Source organism: Triticum dicoccoides, chromosome 6B, assembly GCF_002162155.2.
Source record: "Triticum dicoccoides isolate Atlit2015 ecotype Zavitan chromosome 6B, WEW_v2.0, whole genome shotgun sequence".
Taxonomy (NCBI): Eukaryota; Viridiplantae; Streptophyta; class Magnoliopsida; order Poales; family Poaceae; genus Triticum; species Triticum dicoccoides.
In genome coordinates this window covers 594,731,831-594,739,313 of record NC_041391.1, presented here as the reverse complement: position 1 = coordinate 594,739,313, position 7,483 = coordinate 594,731,831, and positions in this window count along the sequence as shown.

Sequence of the window (7,483 nt, the reverse complement as noted above, 5' to 3'; positions counted from 1 at the left end):
CGGCGAGGTCCGACAACGGTGGAGCGGGCCGGTGCATGGGGCGCGGCGGTGCAGACGCGGGGCGACGCTGGGTGGCGGCGGGCTCACGCGGGCCCACGATGGGCCTGGCGGGCCGGGACGGTGGTGGGGGGCCGAAGGGGCAATGTGGCAGGCGGGGATTGGGCACGGAGGCGGCGGATGCTGAGGTGGCGGCCTTTGATTGGCCGAGTGACGTGGCTGGTGGACATGTGTGGCGCGGGAGGATTTGTCCGGCGGCGCAGGGAGAGGCTAGGCTAGGGTTCATCCGCGAATTTCGGGGAAGGGGGCTAATTTATAGGTAGAGGGATCTAGGAGAGTCCAAATGACGAGCGGTTTTCGCCCACACGATCATGATCGAACGACCGAGAGCATGGAGGGGGTTTAGATGGGCTCATGGGCTATGGTGGAGCGGGGCTGGGCTGCAAAGAGAGAGGGGTTTCTGGCTACGCGATTAACCGTTGGGGCATCAAACGACCTCTAAATGGAACGAAATTTGACGGGCGGTCTACGGTGCTATACCAAGGCCACTCGGAAAATCTCGGTCCATTCCAAGAACGTTTTTCTCCCGCTCATGAAACAAGGTCTGAGAGGCGACGAGCGCAGCGAGAGTGTCGGATCGCGAAACAGACAATGGGGAAAAAGACCGGATGCAAGTTTTGAAAACATGAGGATGCAATGCAGATGATGACATGGCAAAATGCAACACGCAAGCACATGACATGGCAACAACGACGAATAAATGGAAGACACCTGACGCATCGAATCCGAGGCGTTACAACACCTTTTATAACAATAACAAATCGTGATCATGTTATTAACAACGTTGGTCATAAAAATAATAGGATCATAGTTGTCTCAATAATTATTTTAACATGCTCTTTAAATTTTAATTGCACTTTAATTCTATTTACTTTAAAAAAAGAGCACTTTTATTTATTTGCAGCGGGAAGACATGAATAAAATTCATGAACTTTATACTTTTCAGAGGCATTTCTTTTTCTGTTCTATTTTCTAGACAGAATTTTTGTTGGATAATTTTGAATAGTGTCATGGAATAGTCACGGCAAATGTCCTCGTGAAAGGACTTAGTCATGGAGACATCGCCTCTAGGTTAGCTTAAAGGGGTTAAACGAGACAAAGGACATAGGAATTATACTGGTTCGGCCCCTTGCGGTGAAGGTAAAAGCCTACGATCCAGTTTTGGGTGATATTGCTTATGTCTCGATTACCAGGGAGCGAATCCTCTTGACCTAGCTTTCGATCTATTGTTTCTTACCCTGAACCGCCGCTGGGTCATCCCTTTATATACACAGGTTAACACCCAACGGCTCACGGAGTCCCGACCGGCTCATAGACAACGTGTTCGGCTCGGTGACTACTTTACATGCCTTATAATACAAGTCTTACATATGACGGTTTATACCTACGGGCCCTAAGTCGCCCTTGGGCCTTGGGCCCTTGGCTGTTAACCACTATCTTTAATGTCTTAATGGGATTCATATTAATAGTCACCGTAGGTATAACCCGACCCCTCCTGGGCAGGTCATACCAATAGTTATATCCCCAACATTAGGCCCCAGGTTGATTTGAACTTGCTCATGTCAATCTTAAACACTTAGAAAAAATATACTCTTCTCTCTTGTGCGAGAATTTGTAACCCGCCATGACGTCACTTCCTGAGATCGCGATAACCTGCCATGATGTCACCTGTCATTTACTGCACACAAAATCCATCAATGTCTCAACGGATCCTTATCTTAATAATCACCCCAAGAATCGAGGCGCCTGGGCCGCTGGATAACCATGTTTTGGCCTCCTCGTTTTTCGCGGCCACTTATTAGCCTTCTACTTATAAATAGTCTCGACCGGTCTCTTCTCATTCTCCCCTATCCATCATCTTCTTCCTCGCGTGACCTTTTTCCGCTCGAGCTCCGCCGCCGTGAAGCACCTCGTCCTCCTCGACCTTGGCCGCTGCATCAACCTGTGTCGGATCAGAGTACTCCAACGCTCCACCGTAGTTGGATCTGCACCTGTAAGTGCTCCTCCTCGAACGCGTCCGATCACATTAGGGTTTCAGCTGTTCATCGTGTCCTTCGTAGTTTCTTCTTAGTTCCTCCATCGTAGCTCCTTTTGATCTGAAAACGGCATAGAACTTGTGCAGCAGTAGTTTTGCCTTTATCCTCAATACCAGCGGACCCCTTTTCCATGGAAAATAGATCTCATTAGAGCTTACGAACTTCCCTAGACTGGTATTAGGTCTTGATTATTTTTCTTTTTTTGAACTATCGCTGATCCAAAATAATAGTTTGCAATCTGTGAAACCTGTTTGTATGGTACTTAGTCAAAACTGCATCTTGATACATCCACTTAACCATGGCGGCTCATACCACCGGCTATAAGTAACTTCGATGCTCCATAGATTTCTCCTTTGATAGATATCAAACTGCTCATGGCGGCTTACATAACCCGCTGTAATTAGTCATATACCACTAGGCCCATTTTAAGCCGCCATTTTGCATACATGTTGTAATTTTTTCCGTCCGGCTTAACTTGAACCGACAAATTTGTTCTTTTTTCTTTTTAGGCTCCCTTTTCCATAATGGCGCCTAAAGCAACCACTTCCACAATGGCACCCAAGACGACCACTTCCTGCAACTGGGTTCCTTCCATCGTCACAGAAAACACGCTTGAAGACTTTGTGAAAACATGTTACTTGCCGAAGAAGTCTGTCATGTCTTACCGCGCTCTTAAGCTGTCAGAAGAGAAACCTCATCCAAAGGAAGGTGAAGTCATTGTCTTTACTGACCATATGAACCGGGGCTTCTCACTGCCCGACTCTAAGTTCTTCAGGGACATTCCACATTTCTTCAACCTGCATCCTCAAGACATCGAACCCAATTCCGTGTCTAACATATGCAATTTTCAAGTATTCTACGAAGTCTATCTTCAAGAGGAGCCCACTACGGAATTATTCAGAGAGTACTTTTACTTAAACCGCCAGAATGAGTATTCCAACGGACCCAACTTGGAGCTCGGTGGGATCACAATCCAAAGACGGAGAGATGCTATTTTCCCATATGCGCACCTGTCGAGTCACCCCAAAGACGGGAACCAGACATGCTTCTACTGTAAAGATACCTCACCGGTTGATGAGAATCCACTGCGCGGCTTTCACGCCCTGCGACTGGAATCAAATCACCCTTTCCCTGACAAGCTATCAACTGCTGAACGCAAGAAGCTCGCTCCTAGAATCGCCAAGGTTAAGGCTCTGCTGGGCAACAACTTAACCGGCATTGACTTAGTTCGATGCTGGGTCTCATGGTGGGTCATCCCCTTAAGACGCCGCTCCGACTTGATGTGCACCTACACCGGTGCCAAGAAAGATCCACTGCGCCTCAACTCTGATGACCTTATTGACGACGCCATCAATGAGATGACAAAGTCGCTTCTGCATGAGAGTCTAGCGTACTGCAGCAAGGTGGGCCTGAGCCCTTTATGCAAGTCTAACCCGTCACCAGGGGTAAGCCGCCATTCTCTTTACTTTGTCTTCACCTTTGAATGCTTTGTTTTATCTCAAGTTTGATGATGTTTACAGGCTGATGACGCCTTCTGGAAGAAAGAATATGATCATGAAGCTGCCAAGAGGGCCAGGAGAGCCAAAAAAGTCGCTAAGAAACCACGAAGAAGAAAGGAAAGAAGCCCAACGCTTCTGAGCTGCTCGCGCTGGACGACTCCTCTGAGTCGGAGGTAGCCCTTGACTCTCTTGGCTCCTTTTTCAACCACCTTATTGACATTGACTATCATCAGGATGACACGGGGACCAGTCAAGGTGTTGAAGAAGAGGTAACTATTATCTCATCCAACTCCGACCTTTGCCAAGACAGAAAACCCGAAGAGTAACCATGAAAGTAAGATTTTTTACACCCCTTAGCTCATCTGGATCCTGATTTTCTTTTGAAGCAACAACAGCATGAGAGCTGGCGATAGACTAGGACCAGCAAGGATCTAGAACTATCCTCCGGCTTACCGAATATGCCGAGGAAGCACCGGAATGAGGCCACCCCTGACTTAAACTCTTTATATCCTATGGCGGGTCTCACTCGTCAACCACTAAATTCCTCCAACTCCAATTATCAGGAAACTTCTTATTCCTCCTCTGGCGACTCATCCCAATCACACTTGCCGGCTTTCAAGACTGCCCCCGGGTAATAACAATTTTTTACTTTGCTTCATTTATCCTTCTTGACACTTGTATTGATCTCTTATGACTTATGCAGTGGACAAGCCAAGCCCAGTAAGAAGGCCAAAGTGAATAAACCAGCTGAAGACCCTAAAGCTGGTGAACCGGAGCCACAAACGGCAGCATCAGAGGACCCTGTTCCTCCATCATCAGAGCCGATTCTTGATGACCCACCGGTGACTTCTGACCCGCCAATGGAGCGAGCCAGTGATGCTTCTTTAAACCCGAAAACTTCAAGTCCAGTGAAGACGGCCATCACCCATGATGATGATGTGGTCATCACCAACACCAGCTATCAAGAGCTGGGAAGGCCAACCGTTTTGGCTAAACATTCTGCCAAGGAGGAACACATCCAACGGCGAAAGGTGAAGCTTGACGTTGCCAACTACTCTCACCTTAGCATTGGTGAGGTATATTCTGGCTATCTCAGCGAAGTGAACTCCAGCCGCAACGTTGAAGTTGATATGGTAAAACAAATGCATCTGAAATTTGAGGTATGATCTCTTCCTTAGTAAATTATGCACATCCTGCCAGCCCCCAAGTCTACTGTTTATGATGAATATGCTGTAGACTTGACTTTTATGAGCATAAGTAATGACCCTTGAAAGATTTTCTTCCAATCCGTCTTAAAGCCATCCGGCTCATAATGAATCTGTAGATATAAACGCTGAATCCGTAGTCCCCAAGGGCCGGCTTAATCAGCATGAATGAGCCGGTCCTTCATAGTGTTGAAAAATATTACTTACTTGTGTAGTTTTCATGAGCCGGTCGTTTGTAGCAACATTATCTTAAGACAAGCAATATGCATTAGCCCCCAAGTGCCAAGTACTCTTGCTCGCAAAGTGCTTGGGACTTATTCACATAAGTCATTGTATAAACAATGTTTGCAGTAAACATTAGTCCCCAAGTGTCAAGTGGTCTTGTTTGCAAAGTGCTTGGGACTTCCTTGTTTGTGACTCATATTTTTGAACAGGCATATGCACAGGACACCACAGCTCAACTTGAAACTCAATTGTCTTATCTGAAGACCGGCTGGAGTTGCAAGAATCTGAGACCCAGAAGGCAAGCTCCAAGTTTGAATTCAATGTATCTGAATCGGAGAAACTGAAAGCTGGCTTTGAAGTTGAGAAGAAAACCCGGGTTGAAGAAAAAATTGCTCTAACCCAACGGGCAGAAAAAGCAGAGGCGGCTCTTGAGGAAGTAACCACAGAACTGTCCGGCTTAAAACGCCACGTATCACAGATGGTGTCAACTATTTTTGGTAAGTCGCCTTATATATGTCAATTTTGAATATCTACCAGGATGACATGAACCGATTCTAAGTCATCCATGATTGTTATGCAGGTCCTGGGAGAACCAATCTCAATCAAGATATGCTGGTGAAGCTGAAGGTGGTTTACACTCCAGTAGAACAGCTGTACACTGGAACTCGATGCGCTCTGGCCAAAATCTCTCCATCAAACCAAGCTCCAACACTCTTAGTTGAAGTCTTGAGGAAGCTTTCCGTGCTGCCTGAGCGATTCAGTGAGATGAAGCGATCATGTGCAAGAGCCGGAGTTGTGACGACGTTGAGCCAGGCCAAGGCTTGGCTGCCAGAATTAGACCCGGCCGGCATATCAACCGGGTACCCAAGCTTAAAGGAAGACGTCACCTCATTCAGCAAGAAAGACTTTGGCAACTACGTGAAGACCATACGTCCTCTGGCTAGTCTGATTGCTAATGAAACCGATCTATCCAGATATGAACCGGCCTATGACTTGGGAAACCATAAGATGCCAACTCCATCATATAAAGTGCATGATCTGATACCCCTAGTCCGTAAGCACACTTTCGCGCCTGAAGTTGACCTGGATGAACTTATTGGTAATGAAGCGGAATTCCAAGCTTTGAGTGGCATTGACTGGTCATCCCCAACCTTCCAGGAAATCGAAGAGGACGAAGACACGGAGCGGGATGATCTAGAAGCATCAGGCCATCAGAGCCAAGAGGTTTGAGCCGCGGGGCGGTTCATGTTGGTGATCTTGTGGAAAAACACTTAATCATTTGGACTCTTTGAGTCATGTAATAGAATAGCCAAAACTTTGCTCTGTCCTGCCATCGTGCATGTTTATGTTGTGCTCAACACTGTTAAACCGCCACTTGGCAATATCTTTTGAGACCTATCATGATGTCAATTGGTGCAGATGAAATTTTTGGATATATCCTGCACACAAAGAAATCACAAGAACCCTGGGCGGTTCACCACAGAGTGGATCATAATATCTCATATATAACCACTGATGTGTAAAAAATAGTCATAGATAGGGCTGGTATGAACCACAGCTTTAAATATAACTACAACAATATCATACCTGTAATACTAAATTGAACTGCCGGCTTATGTTACCTGTGCAGTAAGGGTAATAACCCAATCTTTAGAAGCCAATACTTCCAAATATTTATGATTGTCATATGCTGGCGACTTATCGTTGCAAGTCAAGCCGGGTTAACTATAAACCACACATATACGCTTCAAATATGAGCAAAAAGTATCAAGATAAACCCGAAAGATTGTTTCAAAAAATTTAAGTCAAAAGAGAGAAAAGCGAGGCTTCTGATTTGAATATGATTAGTAAGCCGGACCAAAAGGGGTTAAGCTATGATTCAAATACGATCAAGAAGCCCCCTAGTGGGTTTGGCGTTGCGCCGATCAAGAGGGTACCGACATCTATGTTTTCTTTTGTTCGAATACGACCTCTGTTTGAACAGGAAGCCCCCAAATGACCTTTAAAACGTTGACGACTCTGATTCGAATACGACCAGTAAGCTGGACCAAAAGGGGTTAAGCCATGATTTGAATACGATTTTTAGCCCCCAAATGATCAAATTGTTTGAACAGCTATGATTTGAATACGATCAAGAAGTTGTGCCAAAGGGGTTAAGCTAGATTCGAATACGATCAACCCCTAGTGGTCTAAGTTTTTAACGACCTGGATTCGAATACGATCAACAAGTCGGACCACCAGGGGTTAAGCTATGATTCGAATATGATCTAGCCCCCAAGTGGTCAAAGGGTTTGAACAGCTATGATTCGAATACGACCAGGAAGCTGTGCCAAAGGGGTTAAGCTAGATTCGAATACGATTAGCCCCCAATGGTCTTGGAAGTATGACGAAGAAGAATCATTATTAAGGATGAAAATGACAAAGGTCCTGCTTTATTATAATCATCATAATATATACATCA